The 21,399-nt window shown below is 39.3% G+C and overlaps 1 protein-coding gene across 4 annotated transcripts in view; it reads right to left on the bottom strand.

Moving 5' to 3' along the window:
- The window catches only part of LOC109034001 (breast cancer anti-estrogen resistance protein 3 homolog), a 186,479-nt gene that overhangs the window by 146,072 nt on the left and 19,008 nt on the right, over window positions 1–21,399 (bottom strand). The window contains exon 1 of one of the 4 annotated variants that reach the window (XM_072302715.1): window positions 21,214–21,231. The exons of the other annotated variants lie outside the window; for them this stretch is intronic. The gene's annotated coding sequence lies outside the window, so the exon portion shown is untranslated. Of the gene's footprint in view, window positions 1–21,213; window positions 21,232–21,399 lie in introns of those variants that run through there. 4 annotated transcript variants of the gene reach the window in all.

The following is a 21,399-nucleotide window of genomic DNA, read 5'->3' as shown; positions in this document are numbered from 1 at the left end:
GCGCTAACGTCTGAATGACTGAAAACGGGAGCAAGAAATCAAGTTCGCCTTCAACTCAGAAGATACAATTTGAGCGGCACAGGAGTTCAAATAGTTGTATCACGCATTTAAGTTTAGCGTGATCTCCGAAGAACCAGTGACTTTCGTTATAATTGTTGTATTTCTAACAGCCATCGCAACAAAACTTTCAATGAGTTTCAGCCGATTCTCGCCGCACACTGGTAAAAAAAAACCTCTTGGACCAATGCCGCATTGCATTGACTTGTTGTGCAGTTTCTTGCCGCCGGATTTCAGAGTCTTGAACTCTTGTTTCAAGCGGATTTTGCATTGAAACAAGAGTCCAGACTCTTAAATCCGGCGACAAGAAACTGCACTCTTGAACCAAGAGGTTTTTTTACCAGTGCAGAAAAATAATTTTATATTGCCATTGAGATAAGTTGCAGAAGCTAGAATGTAGCACCGCTCTCGCGGATCTTCTACTGCTTTTTCTTCTCCCCCTTTTTCCAGCCACTTCGAGCGCCTTCATTTCCCGAAGCAGTGGGCTGATTATTGAAATCGATAGACAAAGCCATAGACAAAGAAGACATAAGGAATATAAAGCGAATCGAATCCTATTCGAATTCCTAAACGAATAGAATCCTATTCGTTGTGATGGGTAGTTTCTATTAGATTATGGGAGAAAATAATGGACTTACGATAGGATCTCTTGTGGATTGCCGTTAGTTCGTCTATTACCTTCCTCCTTTGTTCATTGCAGCCACCCCATTCCACCGCAATAGGATCCCTCCTTATCTCTTTTGTCTATAGTTTTGTCTATAAATTTCAATAATCGGTCCGCAGAGAGATCTGAGCGTCGTCATTGCACTGATTTCAATCCTCCGAATCGACGGAGTGAAAACAAAGCTGCGTTTTACCCGGAGTGGAACGGCCTCTCCGGTTCCTCGAACGAGAGCATTCCGAGATCTAATTAGATATTCGTCATCAATGACGGATGCGCGCGTGCCGAAGCTCGCGCCTCTACCGCCCTTCCGTCAAAAACAGCGTATCCGCACGAGGTTTCCATGTGAGTTAAGCGGTTTTGGACCCCCGTCCGCGCCCGGGAGGAAGTGGAGCGCACCTTAATCCAGATGGATGTTGGGATAATTGATGCGGCCGCTTGGGAGTTGGACGCATGGTGTATTATACAGGGTGTCCCAGGATTAAGTGCGAATTTTGAAGGAGTCGATTCTTTAGGTCAAAAAAAGACGTTTTTGTAGTAAATTATTATACAGGGTGTCCCAGGATTAAGTACGAATATTGAAGGAGTCGATTTTTTGGGTAAAAAAAATACGCTTTTGTGGTAAAGTTTTTTTTTCAAAAACCGCTTTCCCTGGGGGCCACGGCTCTCCAAGGTTGGAGGAAAAAAATCGTCTTTCTAACACTGAGACAATGTTTATCAACCAACGTCAACGAAAATTATAAATGGGGATAATTTTTAGTGCGCTTTCATTTTCAAACTCTAAACAAGGGAAAACTCATTTTAAGGGGGGAGGGGGTTAGGAGGGGCATCGAACCTATACGTGGCCAAAATTAATGCTTCTAGCGACACAAATTGATTTATGACGGCACCTTCAGATTCAGCGTTGAAAAATATTATGAGAATACTGCCGTGCTAAGGAAAAACGCCGTATGAACATTCAAGAGTTGCCATATTTCCTTCGATAAAATGCTATTTTCTGAGGAAATTTCTGAACATTTTCCATTGAAATTTTCAGGACTTTTCGGTGGAATGGCGAGCAAAATCATCTGAAAAATTGGAGGGAAAATATTCACGAGTTTACTAGGAAATTCGTGTTTTTTCGAAGGAAATATGGCAACGCCTGAAGGTTCATACGGCGATTTTCCTTAGCATGGCAGAATATGTCTAGCGTTTTTACGCTATGACTCATCGTTTTCGAGATAATAGGGACTGAATGAAGCGCGCGGGTTGGTGCGGAAGGGGGTGGGGGGATAGCCCCCTTAAGGAAGCGCTTTTGGAAAAAAGTTATACCACAAAAACGTCTTTTTTTGACCCAAACGTCCAAAGAATCGACTCCTTCAATATTCGTATTTAATCCCGGGACACCCTGTATAGTGTATACCCTCGGCGTGATGATCTGCACCCAAGGTGCCCGCTACTTGCCCGGAATGAAACCGCGCTTCGCCGCGACGCGACGCCCACGCGAACGGGCCGCGAACGCACCGATCAGAAAAAGGGCGCTGCCATCGGAGACGGGAGACTCCCCATTCCGCAATACAGGGGTTTGGCCCATTCATTGGTGCCACGCTATGAGGACGTCGAAAATGTGTCCGACGTTTGTCGCAGAATTGCACTGAGAAATGAATAAATGAATAAAATGCTGAGGTAACATCCTAGATGTCAAAAATGTGTATCCTAGATGTCCAGTAATACCGAGATGTAGGCCTGACTGCCCTTTTGGTTAACTCCATACTCGCACATGGGCGGATTCAGGAAGGGCCGTAAGCCCCCTCCCCCCCAACCGCCGTTTAACGGAAACAAAGAGGAAGAAAAGGGGAAGATAGAAAAAAGGGAGAACTGGATGAAAGAAGGAAGGACGCTTATTGGTACTAATTCATGACAAAATTGACTCAAACTGCATGTCTCTTTGGTCCAGAGTTCAGACTCCTACACAATTTGACAAGAAAAAATACTCTCGATTTAATCGGATTTTTGATCGGATCGAGAGACAAGCCTCATGATTTTAGCAGAGTTCCTTTTGATTCAAGCAAAAATCCGAGCGTATTTTTTCTCGTCAATTTTTTTAAGAGTCTGCACTCTGGATCCAAGAGACTTTTTTTTTCCAGTGTAAAATAACAGGAAAATCCGAAATGAAAGTTTTGTAGATAATCGGACTCTGCCGACTTTATGGCCGTTAATGGTTCAGATCATCATTTCATTGCGTCAGCCATGGCTGCGACCTGATGGAACGCTTCCAGAAGGGGAACTTTTCGGTCGGAGCTGCGACTCGCGGAAAACGGAAGTGAACCGGCGCGAAGGAGCGGATTGTCGATTGCATGTTGCATGTTATTCCCTCGTTGCTTATGCAAAAGGAGGAATAAAAATTTCCACGCACTCTACAGAACTTGTTCAACTTGGATAAATTGATACTCTGACATGACACAAGACGCACTGTGAGAAAAAAATGGCATCGTATTCAAGGCAAATAACTGTATTATGCAAAGTCAATGTACTTGGCCTCATGTTAGGCTTGGATCCTATATTTGGATAAAGTTGAGCAAAACAGTCACATCTCTGCACGGAGGAAAAAAACCTCGTGCATGGGACCCAAAGTTTAGGTCATATGGATCTCTGAAGTTTTCGGATTGATCATCAGAACACTTTAGGTCTAGCTGTCGAGGTTCGGATCACACATCTGAGGCTCCAGTTCTTACATCTGAAGTACTTCAGATGTAAGAACCGAAGTTTTTCGGATGTGAAAACCAAAGTACTTCAGATGTAAGAACTGAAGTTTCAGATGTGTGATCCAAACCTCAGCAGGTGGATCTAAAGTGTTCAGATGCTCAATCCGAAAACTTCAGACATCCATATGACCTAAACTTCGAATCCCACGCACGAAGTTTTTTTCTCCGTGTGGGATCATCTCCAATTTTAATTTTTTGAAAGAAAACTAACAAACATCCCCACTCAAAACTTGTTCCAATTTTTGACTGGAGAGGTGTTTTCTACGAAATTTTAAGCGGGAATGTTGGCTAGTTTCTTTCCAAAAAATTAAAAATATGATACTGACTGTGAAACTCATAAACCATGTGTCTCGTTCACGGTATTTCAGAATCTTCGCTTTCTATTTATTTTTTTGAAGGAGAACAAATCGACATTATTTCTTCAAGTTCTCGTATAAATTATTTTGCACAGAGAAGGAAAAATCAAGGAGTTTTGAAAAAATTGACGTTGAGTAGTCCTCTAATCAAAAAAAGTAAGACAAAAGTATGACAGGAAGTCTACAACGTCGCCATCGATAGGAGATTTTAGGACATTCCAATGCAGATGGAATTAGTGCAAATTGCAAAGAGTAGTCTAGTTTGCATCGTACTCCTCGAAAAAACTGAATGAAACCGCATAGGCCAAGCAATTTGGCAAATTCACGCGGGCAGCGACAGTGCGACATTGTAAGGAGCAACTATATTTAAATAGAGGAGAATGGTCGGGACGACGAGAAAATTAGATGCAGCCAGGACCGTTGCCATCCAGTAAACCTGGAAGCCTTATTATTCGCAACTCCGGATCCATAAAAAATGCTTTTCGCTCCTGCGTCAGTAGTTGAGGACAAAAAATGGGAGATGTGACCTTTACCTACTCAAATGGCACTGTCTAATCTCCCTGGATGAGGGAAGAGCCACAGTCACTTTCTCGCAAGTTTGTTGAGAATAAAACGCACACTGCCGTCCTAAGTGAGAACGCTGTATGGGCCACTTGACGTTGCCAAATTTCCTTCGACAAATCATGAGTTTTCGGGGAAATTTTTGAGTTTATTCTCTCCGATTTTTCAGGGGATTTTGCTTGTAATTTGCTCCAAAAAGTTTGACTATCAGATGGAATAACAGTCATAACTTTCATCAAAAATAAATATTTTCGAGGAAGAAATTTGGTAACATCCGAATACTGCTGTGCTAAGGAAGAACGCCGTATGAACATTCGAGAGTTGCCAAATTTCCCTTGATAAAACATGTATTTTTGACGAAATTCATGCGCATTTTTCTTTGAAATTTTCAGATTCTTCAGATAAAATTTCGTACGAAATTGCTTGAAAATTTTGGATGAAAATATTCAAAATTTTCCTGTAAATTCGGTTTTTACCTAAGGGAATTTGGCAACGTCTGAAGGCTCATACGGCGTTTTTCCTTAGCACGGCAGAATACTCATACGGCGTTTTTACTCATCACGGCAGTACACGATTCTATGAATAGAACATATTTATGCTAAAAGGAACTATGTGCATAGAGATTGCGTGTAACATAGTTCCTTTCAGTGTAAATACGTCCAAATTTTGTAAAACAGTCGCAAAAGTTGAAACCCTCAACTTAAGAGCAGTGGCAAAGCGTGTATGATCGAGTATCGATACTTCCCCATTTGACGCTATGGTAAATAATCGATTATTAAGGTGTTCATTAACCTCCTGTTTATCGATCCTTTTCCACACAGGTTTGAATGACAGATAAATCGATGTATCACAAAGCACGCCACGCCACTGTGAGAGTCAACCCTGGAGTTCCTAATACCTCCAAGCCTGAACCGTATATAGTATAAAAATGATTGCCCTACGTGGTAATGCACAACTCACGTCGAATACTGCCGTGCTACGGAAGAAAGCCGCATAAACATTCGAGAGATGTCAAATTTTCTTTGATGAAGCATGTTTTTTGACGAGTTTAATGTCTATATTCCCCTAATATTTTCAGATATTTTATATTCAATTGCATACAAAATGGTCTGAAAATTTTGGGCAAAAATATTTACAATTTTCCCAGTAAATTCGGTTTTTTTTCGAAGGAAATTTGGCAACGTCTGAAGGCTCATACGGCGTTTTTCTTTAGCACTGCAGTATAATACAGCGAAGGACAAAAGAGTTAATTAACGGTTAAGACTGAGATAGACGACGGGGTTGGAGTTCGTCACAAACATCGTGTCCCACATGTCAACTAAATGGGGAAGAGCACCACTTGTCTTCGTATTTTATTCCTTCTTCAGGGCGAGAGGGGAGTGGCGGGCCCAACATCTGTTTCTTGTAACTATGCCGTCTCTTTCTCTGCGCCATCCTTCTCCCTCATTTTTTAGGTCAGTTTTGGCCCATATTTCTGGATGATTTAAAGCAAGATTCAGCAAGTGTTGACTTTTTAAATTACGGAGTCTCTTCTTTGACCTTGAGATTCGAGACTCAGATTTGTAGGGAGACGGCACGACACGCAAAATTATGTATCTATCTCTCCTTTCCTAGTTTTGTGTCCTAACTTGGAGGGCGAGGGAACACGTTGTAGCAACTCACGATGGTATTTATCCCTATGCAGTTTATAAAAAAATCCAAACGTTCAACCAGAAATGGACCACATTATGCAGAAAAGAACCAAGTCACATCAGCTATTGCCAAATTTAACGGGCAATTTTATTTTTTTTAGCAAAGATCTTGTTTTTTTACTCGTATAGCTAATACGCATTTACCCACAGCAAAAAACGGCTAGGGAACACAGATAAACTACAATTTTTTTTCATGTCTGTGCCTTTTTTAATTATCCGGAATATATTAAATTAAATTTTATTTAGAAAAGCTTTACATATTTTTTTTCAAAAAATATGATAGAAAGTAAAGTAGTGAAACTAACGTCAATCACTTCGGCGATCGATTTTATTTCTAGACTTATTTAAATTTTCTTAAGATCAGGAATCTTTAGTGCTCGGACACTGAAAACAAAGTTATGTATAGACATACCGCCCGTTCCGGGCTCAGAAGCCGAAAGTTCTGGGTGCTAGAGCCGTAACTTCGATTACTCCGGGTGCTAAGCCCGGAACGCGGACGGTATATCTATACAGCCCGTAAGTGCGGCTTCCACGGCCGGAGTTTTTTTTCCCAGGGTAAGATCCTGCCCGGAGCTTATTATTTGGACCGCGTTAAGCAGAAAGGAACCAAGCCACATCAGTTATTGCTAAATTTAACTAGGTATTTTAATTTTTTACAAGAAAACATTTGTGCGAATTCCTTTGAAAATGCTAAGGAATTTGCTTTGTACTATGCAGAAAATTCACTGTTTGCATAAAAATCCGCACAACCGGTTTCGTGTAAAAAATTAGACTGCCCGATTTTTGGCTACAGATAATGTAGCTTGGTTACTTTCTGCTCAACGCGGTCTAATTTGACGAATAAAATACTTTTTTTCCTCCAGACTATCATAGTAATTCTCGCCTGAGGAGATTTTGGAGAAAGACTCGATTTATCTCACAGCTCAAATTGCACGAGATCTACGTCGAACCGTATCGAGGAGACCCGTTTTAATGAACGCGGATCTTTCACTATTTTTCTCTCGAGCTTGCTTTACTTTTCCTTCCTCGTCAAGGTGTGATTACGCTCCTGACGTTCGTAACTTTATGAAGACGATACGCATAAGTGCATGTCGTAATTTTTGACGCTTCAGCGGGAGGTGGAGGTGGCGTCCCTCGTTCTGGCTCTGGAACCCGCCCTTATCTTGATAGTTCTAGGTTACCACGAGTGCCTGTTCACCTGTAGCACTCGAACTTGACGGGTCTTCGAGCGTAAATAGAATAGACCCGCTTTTATTACAAAATTCCCGGTATCCACCGATAAAACTGTTTGCCGAGCCTACGTCATAAGTGTGGCCCGAGGTGTGACCTCAACGAGACGCTCGCACATGAAACATGGAGGTTCAAAAGGGCACAAGTGCACTTTCGGATGAAACCGAGAGAGTAGCACGAATCAATTGTAATTTTTAAGCAGTATTTAAAGCAATAGAAAGAAACTAGTGATAATGAAAGAGGATCAAGGAAATAATGTACCCCCAATTTATTTTTTTTTTATTTTTTTTTATTTTTTTTTTATTTTTTTTTAAATTTTTTTTTAATTTTTTTTTAATTTTTTTTTTAATTTTTTTTTAATTTTTTTTTTTTTAATGAGCTAAAACCTAAAAAAATTACTCATTTAACAAGGTCTGTGTTAGTCCCTCCATCCACATTAAGTGCAGGTCCTCCAAAACATGCTTAAAGTTAAATGATTTTAGCGTCAGAATATCTAAAGAGCATAGATTTTAATGGAAGTTGATGGTCGTTTAAAAAGGCTAGGATCAAAGGGCAAAAATCAATTTTTCCTCCTGAAAAATTCGCTTATATACTGACAATCGGACTTGCGTGCCTTTTTGAACTATTTCACGTTATTATTGGTAATTATAGGAAGTGAAAAACGAACCAACCCAAACTTTGCGTTAGTTTTGGTATAATTTGCTTCGTTTTCAGCACAAAAAAACAATGTAAAAATTAAAATCCTGAATCAAACAAAAATTTGAGTATCTTTGTGCCCCACCTCTCACACGCACCGACATTTTGTGTTACTTTTTCTTTCACAATCAGTGTAATAGTGACTTTTGAAATTTTTAAGTCTGAACTCTAGTCCTAGGCTGTAATTTAAACTTAAGATCAAAAAAACTCATCATATGCGAACAGAAAATTCACAGTATTTTGCGACTGTCTGCAAGTTTGAAAAAGCAGTGACCTTGCGCTCCACGGATTCAACATGTTTCAAATTTTCTAAGAGTACAGGAAAAAAAGAGGCCTTGCAGCCAACTGAATTCTATTTTCCGCCGTCGGAATTCCAGCCGCCGAAGAACCGATCATTTCCGCTAATGAATCGTAATTACAAGTGCCGGGAGTGGGCAGAGACCAGCGCTCGAAACATAAAAAAAAATGTTTTAATGCAGTTACTAGCTACCTATCCCTCCGGTGTAACGGTTCCATGTATGTATGAAATGAGTTTGACCCGATTTGCCGTAGGTTCTTTTAGTATTTCGTCGAGTCCCGGTCGTAAAGTATGACTCAAATAAACTCGCTTACTTTCGAGGGGAACTTTGTTGTATGGATCGTGTTCGATAGTCGTTCGACGTATCGTTTTGTTCAAAACAATAGAACATAGCCTCAAACAGATATATTAGGATTTACGTTAGAAAAGCTGAAAATGAGAAAATTCCTGACAATTTCAATTTTATTTGAACTGCTCTAAGCAGAAAGGAACCAAGCCACGTCTGCTATTGCCGACTTTGATGGGGCAATTTAATTTTTACATAAAAACGATTGTGTGGATTTTTTGGAGAATTTCAGTGAATTTTCTACATGCCGCATAAGGTAAATTCCTTAAAATTTTCGAAGGAATCCGCACAAACGTTCTCTTGTGGAAAATTAAATTACCCAATTAAATCTGGCAATAGCTGATGTGGCTTGGTTTCTTTCTGCTAAACGCGGTCCATTTGCCATTTTGTACTATTGAATCAAAACTTTATCACAAAAAAAATGCTCCATCAGATTACTCAATTGACTTTTGAGGCTACGTTCACATGCTGAACCAATCGATATCGATACAATCTCATCTGTTCGATGTATCGAATACGATTCATTGCTGGTGAGGCCCCCTACAACCAAAGCTGCGATGGATGCATGATGGGAATAATTTAAGGATGCATAAATAATCGTTGAAGCACAGATGAAATGACCAATCCACTCGGATGCTGTTACTTTTATGACACGGAGGGCGTAAGAGAAACTAGAAGTGAGGATATAATTTATTTTGGTCATTCAATTTTCTTAGAACTTTTCATTGTCGGACGTTGAACATTTGTTTTTTTTTTTATTTTTTTCAAAACGAAACCGTAATTACTCAAATCTACGTAGGAGATTCTCTTCTACTGGCTGCTACAGCTATACACGGCCCAATCCTCAACAAGCGTGTTGAGTCCTCAGAAGGTTGCAATTGAGAATTTGAAAACAGCTGGCTCGTATAGAAAAAAGTGACGATTTTTGTAAGTGAGATAGACTGCCTCATGGAAAATCGATCATTTTCATGGAGTTAAACGGAGGGAAAACTATGTTGTCAGCTCCCAGGAATCGTCACTGATCAGTATGGCGATTTTACAAGTTAGCAAAACTGTTTATTCCTCCATTTAAATCCAATAAAAATATCGATTTTTTGTGAGGCAGACTGTCTCAACAAGAATCGATTATTTTACATACATTTAAATGGAGGAAAAACAGTGTTGCCAACTTTCGAGAATCTCCACTGCCACTGATAAACGTAATTACCCACCGATAGCCACAAAAAACACGGAAACCGACGCGATGGATTCTTTTGATATGCCTGTGTCAGAGAATGGTAATTTGGGGACTTAAAGCTTAAAGTATAAATGAATAATGGAGAATTTGCAAGGGTTTGAAATTTGATGAATTTCCTGTTTAAGTGGAATCCTCTAAGTGAACTGCACTGAAAAAAATGAGTTAGCGTCAGATGACTAAATATGGTTTCTATACACTAACTCAAATTGTGTGATTTGGACACACATGATTTTTGGTTTCTGTACACTAACCACTATTAGTGCTGGAAACTAATTCCGCTACTCTAATTCGCATTCGGTAGGGTTGGGTCAACCTAACCTCAAAACTGAGAGAGGAGAAAACGGCTTAGCGAATGATAACTGGACAATACTTTCAGGAAAAGAAGTTTTTTTTTTTTTTTTTTTTTTTTTTTTTTTTTTTTTTTTTGAGAGCTTGCGCACTCTAGGTATAGTTCATTGGCCTTAGTCGTGTAGACAAACAGCCACCGCTAAATGATGGGAAGATTACAACAACAGTAGAAACAGAAGTACAAAGGAAGAAACGAAGGAAGAAACGAAGAGAAACATCCATGCCACTCCACGGTGACAAGATCTGAGACCATCAAATCTTGCCACCGAGGCCGGGATTCGAACCCGGGACATCTAGGTCTGTGATCAGTTGCGCTAACCACTGGACCAACCGATGTCGGCGTCCGAACACTTGAGATATTCTTTTGAAATTACGGGAGAACACGAACTATAGAAGTAAGCAGTAAGTTCACAGATTTTCGTAAAAATATAAACTGAACGCGGAACGCTTTAATCGCAATTTAATATAGAAGATTGACGACTCCAACGAATATCATGCTTGTTTACGTTTTGAATTGAACAGACGATTTCTAACCTTAACAGGTTTATTTATGTTGCTTTCGAACGTTTTCAAGAAAGAGAGGACACTATAAATCATACCGGGAGTATTTACATTGTCAAACGAGCCCGAAATTTCACATTTTAATTTATTTTCACGAGCTGACGCGATTGAGGCTGTTGTACCGACGCCACTTTTTCGAAACTAAATAAATGTAACGGACAATGTGGCAGTTAGTGTTGAGGGCGAATTAGTTTGACCCGAAGGTGAATTTGTCTTACCACAGCGCTAATTTTACAACTAGTGCTGTTTTCCAATTCTGGTTCGCGCTCTAGTAAAGTCAAGTCAGCGTATGAAGCGAATTGATTGGTGCTTCAGTACAATAAATTAGTTCTGAAGCCTAATTTTGATTCTACTTGGCGAGAACCAACCAAATTAGTTCTCAACGCTAACTACTTTTTTTTCAGTGTGAACACGAAGATACCCTTGATTCATAAATTGAGCAATTATTAGAGGAGATATGACAAAATAACCGATTCTGCTAAAATACATGTGTTTAAATGGGAAATGCCGCCAGATGACGTCACAAGGCGGCACATTTTCTCACTTTTAAATCAATTTTTCTCCAATTTCCCATGTCAGAAAAAAATTATGAAAAATATTGCGAACTCAGCTCATTAGGCACTTTCAGATGAAGCAATAAAAAAATTGCGTGCAAATTCTCCATTATATGTATAGACTGATTAGCCTGATTGGACTCTGATTCTGATCGAACCTAAGTGGCTCGCTAAAAGAGGTCCTGATCGGAGTCTAATTAGGATTCAATCGTGAACGGGCCCAATTTATTTTTATAAGGTCTCCCCGATGATTCTGAATCTTCGGACAATTTATTATATGGAAATAAAAAAGTTTTTATAGAGTTAATTTGCATTCACTGCAGTGCTCGGTCAAGACTGCAGAGATTAGGTACTCGGCACGATGAAGGGACCATCGAGTATTGCACTTCTCGCATCAGATGCAAGTAATGTTTGATGCGAACAATATTTACTTCTCGAAACTTGTTTATTTACGTGTGTGATAGACTCTATCTATAAGAAGTTACGGGTAACTTGCAGGATGATTTATAACTTTATCATTCTTGATTACAAAGTCAATTTTATCAGGAGGCTGTTTCATTCAAAGGCGAAATCGACTGAATTGAGAATCTCAAACTCAGAATCTAGTGGCAATAATAAGAGCTTGCTTTGCATCGTTGCCAAGAATACTTAGGTCCTTTCTCTTTCACAGCCGAAAGGACGGTCGAAGATTTGACTTAGAAATTTAATTCCAGGGAAGTTTCTTCCCAGACATTCAAAAAATGTATCTTAAAACATGATTGGTACAGTGGTGCTTACAGATTTTAGAAAGGCCATTGGTACCCTAGAATATCAAAGACGTCAGAAAGAAAGAAATCACCGCATATTTAACATTTGGATGTAAAATCGAAAAATCTAATCGGATTGAGTAAATTTGCAGCTGATTTTCCATTCTGTGCATATAGGTTTCAAAATTTTTCATAGTAAAAAAAATTGTGGTGTAAGAAGAAATATTCTCGAACTTGCCTTAAAGAAGATTGTCTCTTGAGTCGAGGAGAAAAAGGTCATATTGAGAAGAAAAAATGTTTTTTTAAAAGAGGAAAATCACTCATATCAAGAAAATACCCGAGATCTTTACATATTTACACATATTAGTCAAGGCACTTTTTAGTCATGTTGATCACCAAAGTGAAAATAAACAGCTCAAGTAAGATGTTTATCATTTGGTTTTCAAAGAATGCTGCAAATTGCAAAACTGTCGTAAATTTAGTTGATTTTGAATAAAAAAAAAGAATAATCCTTTTTTTATCCTTGGAGGTGTAGGAGAATATTCTCAGGCTAGTCCGAGTACATTGGATCAGGGAAATATTACCCACGAGTTTGAGTAGAGAACGGAAAATTATTCATCTTGGTGGTCTAAGGTTTCGCTGAATAGCGCGGATCCAGAGTTGACGAGTAAAAGATCGATAGAACCAAATGGTATGATGATTGACTCGTGATGACCGTCAATCAAATCACTCAAAGTATTCAAATGATATTTGATCAACCACCAGAAAAAATCCCGCCTTTCGGAGGCAACATTCTCATCGAAAAGAGGTTTTGATAGTTTCCCACAGGGAAAATCCATCGAGGCTAATCGAAAACGCCGCGGGACGATGCAGTAATGCCAGCGGTTATGAGAGACTCGTTGAATAATATCGTACAACCATGCGGGACGATAGCAGAGTTCTGCCGTGCTAAGGAAAAACGCCGTTTGAACATTCGAGAGGTGCCAAATTTCTCTACCTAAAACATGTATTCGTGAGAAAAGTTACGAACATTTTCCCTTGAAATCTTCAGATATTTCAGATCACATTCCGAACAATATTAGCCGAAAAATTTGAAGAAAAATGTTCGCAATTTTCCAAGAAAACGCGGTTTTTATTGAAATAAACCTGGCAACGTTTAAAGGCTCATGCGGCGTTTTTCCTCAGCACGGCAGAGTTCTCGGAAGAAAAAATGAGCAGAAACGTAGGAAAGTCGCTTGCGTAAGCGCGGATCATTCATCCTTTCTGGTTCACCTTGCCGCACATGCAGCGAATGCATCAGCGGCGTGCCGTGCTTTGCGATATATCGATTGATCTCCCATTTAAACCTATGGGAAAGAATCGATTAACAGGGTGTAAGCAACGAACATATAAATGATCGATTCTTTACCATGGCATCAAATGGAGAAATATCGAGGATCGATTATTCACGCCTCGCCACTGAAATGCATTTGATCCGCCGATAGGCCAACTTGTGAGCTTTGATCTCTCGAATAGGATGGGCACGGCTCACCGCGAACAAAGGACAATTAGGTCCCGCAACTCGGTCGATTTCGCATAGTTTTCTCCAAATAAAAAGCTCATGCGAGCTTTGAGTGCTCTCTGAGTGAGCGCGGAACCGTCGCACAGTGATTCGAACCAGTTAGGAAGGTCGGACATGAAATTTTTGACTAAAACTGAGGATTTTGGTGTTAATTTAGTCACATTTTTAATTTTAAGGGGTGTTTCTGGAAGAAAATTTCACGAAAAAACCAATGAAACCACTTTTGGAAGCTCAAAGTTGTGTATAAATGGAGTTACAAGCGTTTGAAGTTTCCAAATTCTGTCCGACCTCTCCTACTGACCCGATCCACTGTGCGTCGCGTCAAGGATTCTCCACCGCGGGATGAAAAAGAGGGTCTTTTGTCGAGAAATGCACGCGTGAGGCATTTCTGCTCGAAAAGGCCACGAGAATGTGACTTCACGAGCTTCGTACCTTATTTGTAAATCGGTCTTAGAAAATAGGAACGCCAGGCTTTCAAAAGTACACGGCTGACAGCTCATTAGCCCCGTACACCGGACTTTTTGAATTAAATAAACCCGAAGCCACTTAGAAACCAAAGTTGCTCTTTTCTCACCGACGAGACATTGTTGGTTCCGAATGAGCAGCCGATTTAGTGTACTTCTTCATGTACTTTAATGGCTGGGTTGAAATATCGTCGCTCCCCTATAAGGGCGTATCTTGATTTTCACATGAGCCCCAGGAATCATGGATTCATGTGTAGATCAGGGTTCACTCAGAAAATGAGATACGCCCTTACGTCAAGGGGCGACGATGACCATACCGACTTGCTAAAGATAGAACTAATGGGAGAGGAGGGGGATTAGAAAGTCAGGAGTTCTGAATGGACTGTTAACACTCCTCGAACATGTGTTTGTAATCTCGTTTAAAAGCACACTAATTCTCTTGTTGTTCGACGCCTGATGGAATTTTCAAGAAGTTAAGCTGCAAGGAATCAAAGTCTGTGAATCACTGCATCAATGAAATCTTAAACGTCGACAAATGGGCAGCTCATTCAATATTTCTTATCCAGTGACCAGAAGCAACTATTTCAGCTTGTCGACTGTCCTTGTTGCATATCTATGAAAATGAAGGCGGACCATAAAAAACCGCGTGCGCGCTCTTTCCGGCTCATGTTCGCGTTTCTGGTTTTTTAAAAAGCAGCATTAGTTTTATTGTAACTTCTGAAACCGTTTACCCAAATGAAACTAACCCATTTAAAACACGTGGATTGATTTTTGGGGTTAAAAAGAAAGGAAAAAAGACATACCTACACATTGAAACTCATCTTTTAGAAAAATGAAAATAAGAATGAAGTAATTGAACTTTCTAATTGTTTTTATTTGATCGATGTTGATTGTAAGCTCAAAATTTTGAACAGCTAATAATACTATAATGAAAACTTTATTTCAAAACTTTGTATCGCTTGCGGTCGTTAAAAAAAGAAAGACTTAATCCAAACCTTGCCGGGAGTTATCAAACAGATGCATCTCAAGCAAAACTCTACTCGCGATTTGTGTGAATTGGAATACGTTTTCTACGACTATTTTCAATATGAGCATTGAAAATGTGTGAAAACACGATTGGTAGTTTGCAGAAAAATGTTCGTTTCTTCGTGTCAAAAATTCTTTGTAATTTGTCGAAAATGTGAGACCCTGTTTTTAACTTGTGATGCGCCCACGCGAAATTTTTAATTTATCAATGGTTAGGAGCGGAAATTGTGTATCGTTCATTTTGACTTCGTCTTTTATTTCTCTCGAGAGAACTAAGCAACGTTTTTCATAGAAATTTTCGTCACATTTCTTGTTAGAATTTGGACTATAATCCGGAATTTCTTCATATTGCATATAAGATACGCATTTTCCGACTTCAGCTATCGATATTGCGCTGGTCAGTAATGCTCCGAAGTTTCTTTTCCTTGCAGACCGTTAATTAAGCTATACCTGGCTTTGGCGAGTTTATTAGGAAAGGAGAACTTTGTAGCTATTTATACGCTACGGTTTCTATTCAGAGCTTCTTCGTCTTCTTGCTTGAATTTACTTTTGCGAAAAGCAAATACGGGCCAGACTAAACACGCCACTCGGTCTCAAAGCAAGTGTGCTCAGTTGTTGATGTTTTCCGGCACACTCGAAATTGTCACACTCGTGATCTAATTCTTTTCGCATGCATTGAACTTGACTCAGATTTATTTCTTCAGAATTTCACATGCAAAATTCAGCGATAAGCACTCTAAACAGAGCACTCAGGCATCTCTCGAGTATGGTCGATGTTAGCGATGAATAAGAATCGAATTTTTGGCGTACGCGAGCTTTGATTTTTAGTTGAATTCTGTAGCGATACTTGCAAATTGGCAAGAATGGGTTCCGTCGATTTGGCGGAGTAAAAATACTACCCCAATCACAGCCTCTCTCTTTTTGTGATTACCTCTGAAAGGATTTCGTCATTTTCATGCATCAAAGAAAAAAAATACTACCTCGAATGAAACATATCAACATTTTCCTCATGTTGATGTTTGTATTAATAGCTCAAATAATGAGGTGTAATCGATTTTTTTATCCAGAAATTCCTTAAGCCAATAGGAAATGAAATAATTTTATTTTTTAAGAAAAGAGAAAAGAATAAAGAAAAAGAATGAAAAAAATATGTAAGTGAAAAAAATTCTTCCCATTTTCCCAAACCGAAAGAAAAATGCATTATATGCGAGAGAGTGCGAAGCTGGGGACTTAATTTACGAGCCCTTGGAACTTTGCTAAGTCTCGCCTAACTTTTTATTTCTGTTTCGGTATTAGATGCATGTTACAGATCGAAAATTTCAGAGAATTTGGATGAAAAATGTAAGAAATACGAATTTGCTAGAGAAAATTTTTCTTGAGAACATGTGTAAATTGTAAGGCATGACCTTGCAACATCGCAATGCCATCAATCCCTACAAGCTATCACCTTCTCACTCTTTCAAACCTAATTTAAACTTTATTGAAATATCGGGCTAAATGTTGAGCTAACTACACAGAACGTGAGTAAGTGTAACTACTCGGCAACCGAACGGATGGTAAGGTGAGATAGGTACTCAAAACATCCCGCTGTTGATTACAGTGGCGTGGCGTGAATTGCGATCTATCGATTGTTATGCCGTTTAAACCTATGGTAAAAAATCGATTATTAAGGTGTTCGCTGCGAACACCCTATTTATCGATCCTTTTCCATAAGTTTAAATGGCATAACAATCGATAAATCGTAATTCACGCCACGCCACTGGTTGATTAGAATCTAATTTGCTCTTGCACTAGATTCAAGCACCTCTGATCGATTCGGCTCTCAAATTGTTTTCCTCGCTCGAGTGCAGTTTTGCCGCAATCATTGAGTGCAACTCGGCCCTAATCTAATAACGGAGGGTTCCGAGCTCATGAGACGACTATCTCCTGCGACTCTTCTGCAAAGAGCTTTGCGTTTTTCAACTCTTAATAGAGCTCTATTCCCTTAATTTTATTTCCTATAAGTGGATAGAGTTTAACAGAAACAGGTCAAGTCGGTCGCCTCAAGTTTGAATTAGAGTCCCTTTATACTGAGAGTAAAGACAAGATGAATAAATTTCTGATTGGTTCCCGTATTTTAGGCCTGCACGTAGTTTTTTTTTTCTTCAATGCATGAAAATGACGAAATCCTTTCAGAGATAATCACAATTGAGAGAGGCAAGAAAAAAGACAAAAAAAAAGAAAATAAAGTTAATAAAGTTATAAGTTAATAAAGATATGGAGCAAATACATTAGCAGGGTTGCCGTGTTTCCAGTTTTGGAGTCCTCAAATAAAGTGGCAGCCCTTTCAATGTATTTGCTCCCTATCTTTGCATGGAGAGTTTGTCTTGATGTAGACGTGGACTCTCAGGGTAGGGTGGGATATCCCCTCCATTTTGGCCTCAACTTGAGAGCTTTTTTTGAGCTTGGGAGTTGATTTCAGAAAAAACCAGTAGCACCATCGTGTTTCTCGCGAACTTTTACATAAGAATCAACAGTCAAATCGCAAATTCCTCACACATACAACATCTCCATTATGATGAAAAATTCATAAATTGTGCATTGCATCTATTGTAGATGGTTTCAATTCTGTTACGCGTTTCACTGCCCAACTTTTCTGTTTATTTTAGACACGTTTCGACTTTAAAGATAGAATTCTCTTTCAACAAGAAATAATCTAGATTAACTCGGATACAGGTTGAGAGGTAACTTTACCTCAGTATTTATTTTTCCATCAGCGATCAGAGTTCTCAGCCACCGTCACATATTGCAAGGGTCATGTCAGAGGATGAAATGAACAGTTATGGCGGTCAAAAATGAGACTGAGAAATGGAAAACACGGAGGACTCCCGAGTATGACTCAAAAAGCTTTTAAGCTGTCATAGAAAAAAACCAAGGGCACGCGAGATCGAATTCGCATTTGTAACTCGCGGTCCGATATCGCGAGACGGAGAATACACCATGAAGTTCTCCCGTTGTGTCGTGGCTAATCGACAAATTGTAGAGGAATAGCATGTGAAATTTATGTGACAAGACGTTTGTTCTAGAGAATGCTCATCCTAGCACCCTAAACTTTTGTCATTATCCGCATACAGGGTGATCCAACAGCCCACCACCAGCACCGGGCATCACTTCTGTAAATTTTGAAAAAAATGAGATAGAGAGAAATTTTGTGAACGCTCCCAGGTCGAAGGAAACAACTTTTGGAGACCTCTATAATTTTAAAGGCACCACCCTGAAAAGAAGCAAGAACCTCAGGGGCTATACTGCCGTGCTAAGGAAGAACGCCGTATGAACATTCGAGAGTTGCCAAATTTCCCGTGATAAAACATGTATTTTTGATGACATTTATGCATATTCTTCCCGGAAATTTTCAGATATTTTAGATTAAATTGCGTACAAAACTGTCTGAAAATTTCGGAAAATAATATACGCAATTTTCCCAGTAATTTCGGTTTTTATCGGAGGAAACTTGGCAACGTCTAAAGGCTCATACGGCGTTTTTACTCAGCACGGCAGTGTAGGGATGGTGCGGCACTTTTGAATCACCCTGTGTACCGACCACGTCGTAGTGATTCGAGGAACCCCGATGGCATCGTCGAATAGAAAAGTTCCCGTGACGTAGAGTGATCGTTGTAAGCGAATACGCTTTTCACGTGTCATAAACGATGAATACGAAATGAAACGTGACGTCATCCAATGTAACAACGCGAGATTACGATGGAAGTTCGCGATGAAAAATGCATAAACGAGCGTCATCCGTTGCAACCGATGCACTGGACTGCCGTGCTGAGGAAGAACGCCGTATGGACATTCGAGAGTTGCCAAATTTCACTCGTTAAAACATGTACTTTTGACGATATCCATGCATTTTTGTCCCTGAGATTTTCAGATATTTGAGATTAAATTGCGTATAAAATTGTCTGAAAATTTTGCAAAAAAATATTCACTACTTTCCCAATAAGTTGAGAATTTGCAGGGGTCTGAAATTTGATGAATTTCATGTTTAAGTGGAAACTACTGAGTGAGCTGAACTCGAGGATACCCTTGGTTCATGAATTGAACAATTGTTGGAGAAGATATGGACTGCATTTTGCAATTTGGACCTATAAATTCTGGCTCATCTGAAAAAACACTTATGTGCATAGGGAAACTAATGGCACATACGTTGTTTTTAAACCGGGCCGGAATTTATAGGTCCAAATTGCAAAATGCAGTCCATATGACACATGATCTGATCTGCTAAAATACATGTGTGTTTTTAAATGGGAAATGCTGCCAGACGACGTCACTAGGCGGTGCATTTTCTCACTTTCAAATCTTTTTTTATACCATTTCCCATATCAGAAAAAAATTATAAAAAATACCGTGAAATCAGCTCTTTCAGCACTTTCAGATGGAGCAATAAAAAATTGCATGCAAATTCTCCATTCAGTTTTTATCGAAGGAAGCTTGGCAACGTCTGAAGGCCCATGCGGCGTTCTTCCTAGCACCGCAACAGATCACCGCTAAGTGCGTGTTTTCCCGAGACCGTGGAAAGCACTTGTCTCACAACTTTGAACTCTCCAGCCTCTCACCTCATGCGTGAAAAATGGAATAGGGCTTGGGGATTCTAAGCGGAGGGGCGCGAAGACTTCATCAATAATGTGATCGATGTACCGAGGAAATTTCGGCAGGAAATTGAAGTCGGACGTGTTGAGATAGTCCTTCTCAATTCCCCTTTTCGGCTACATCTCAAGCATTTGCATTTTTTGATGACGTTCCTTTCCCCCCGGTCCATGTTTCGCGAATAAGATTGAAGGTTTTCGGTCAGTGGCGTGGCGTGAATTGCGATACATCGATTGTAATACCATTTAAACCTATGGAAAATGATCGATATACAGGGTGTTCGCAGCGAACACCTTGATGATCGATTATTTACCACAGGTTTAAATGGCATTACAATCGATACATCGCATCTCACGCCACGCCACTGTTCCCGGTCTTTCCTTTCAGCCTCTTGTGAAATAGAGATCGTATCGATTTGTTTACGAAACAACGTAATTCGATTTACTACGCTGTAAATTTCCGGTTAGAGTTTTCTTTTCCGAATAAAGTCGAATTGCCGTGATTGCAAAATCACCTCTTATTTGTCTTCTCAAAAACACTTCCTGAAAGTTTCGAGGAACTCTTTCGAGTATTTATCTCTGAAAAAATTAAAGTGAGGGAGGATATTTTGTCTTACTGTGTCGAGGTTCGCGTTATCATGATTTTACCGTCGATACGTTACAAAAGTGTCGGACGTGAGACGATTTTAAGGTATCGCGGAATTTTTATTCTCACTGCTCTGAAAGTAATTTGGATGTTCGACATGCATAGTAATCTTCATTTGATTTGATCGTCAAAAGTTGCTCGTGCAGATGTAACAGAATTCAACCACATTCTTAATATTGTAAGATTTTCTAATTCATATTGGTACTTTGCACGCCGCAGTTTTTCATTAAACTGGAGATCAAATTTTCATTCCGGGGGAAAAATTGAAAGGACACGGAAAGGAAAAAAATGTTTTTTCTCTGTCTACCGAATCAACATTTATGGCACCAATTATTTTTGAACAAGTTTTTAGTAGTTGTCATTGATTGACAAAAAAGGGATTGCTAAATTTTAAGGGCCTCGTTATTAATATGGACGGCTTTAATCATAATCAAGCGGTTTGCATTTCACGTGGCATAATTCACTCTTACGTTTCATGTTTTAAACAAGAGTTAAAATGAAACACACGATGCCGTGAAAATTTCAGTCGATTTTCGTTAGATTATTATGAATATTCTCACACAATTTCAAAGCACAATTTTGAGTGGTTTTCAGGTAAAAAAAACAAAATATGAGAAGAAATTAGAGCCATTTATAATTTTCTTAGGATGGTTATGATTAAAGTCATCCATTCATTAACACAAATGCACGTAGCATAAATGATAGCTTTTCTCATGATCAAGTAAAAAAATAAAACGTGAGCTAACGCAGATGGACACATTTGTTACGGGAACAGAATTTCTGACCCAAAAAAAATAATATCTACCTTGAATACAGTCAACAAAACTTCTGGTTGCAATTTTCCCTATTTTCAGGAAATACTTCATCCTAAAAAACAAGCGACGTGAATTTAAAAAACTGGAAATTTTTCTAGACGGACAAAATTTTTCAATTAGGAACTACAATTTCTGACTCATTTCAGCAACAACTTATGTGCCATGAATTTTTCTAC

Source organism: Bemisia tabaci, chromosome 7 (genome assembly GCF_918797505.1).
Source record: "Bemisia tabaci chromosome 7, PGI_BMITA_v3".
Classification (NCBI taxonomy): domain Eukaryota; kingdom Metazoa; phylum Arthropoda; class Insecta; order Hemiptera; family Aleyrodidae; genus Bemisia; species Bemisia tabaci.
The sequence above is the reverse complement of the archived record's forward strand: the minus strand, read 5'-3'. Positions and strand labels throughout refer to the sequence as shown.